Source organism: Penaeus monodon, chromosome 19 (assembly GCF_015228065.2).
Source record: "Penaeus monodon isolate SGIC_2016 chromosome 19, NSTDA_Pmon_1, whole genome shotgun sequence".
Classification (NCBI taxonomy): domain Eukaryota; kingdom Metazoa; phylum Arthropoda; class Malacostraca; order Decapoda; family Penaeidae; genus Penaeus; species Penaeus monodon.
The window spans coordinates 36,961,559-36,961,814 of record NC_051404.1 but is presented as its reverse complement, the minus strand read 5'-3'; the positions used below and the strand labels follow the sequence as shown (position 1 = coordinate 36,961,814).

The window sequence follows — 256 nt, the reverse complement described above, 5'->3', positions numbered from 1 at the left end:
TATCCTGCACAAAATAAGAGTAAGCCCATAAGTGTTTATCAAGGTTTGCTAATCTAAGCATCAGACTATGCCATGGCTCCCACACTCCATGCTTCAGTGGTGTATTCTCACAAGACAAGAGTTTATAAACCCTACTGGCAATTTATTGTCCAATAAGGAAGCACCTCAGGCTCTGTATTTCTAAAATATATGGGGCTGAGTATTGTTAGTTTTTGACAAAGTGCAGAGACTATAACATCACTTGATGCAATCCTAT

At 38.7% G+C, this 256-nt stretch overlaps 1 protein-coding gene across 2 annotated transcripts in view; it reads right to left on the bottom strand.

The window, feature by feature from the left end:
- Positions 1-256, bottom strand: part of LOC119585211 (tonsoku-like protein) — a 9,557-nt gene that overhangs the window by 8,245 nt on the left and 1,056 nt on the right. The window lies entirely within an intron of this gene.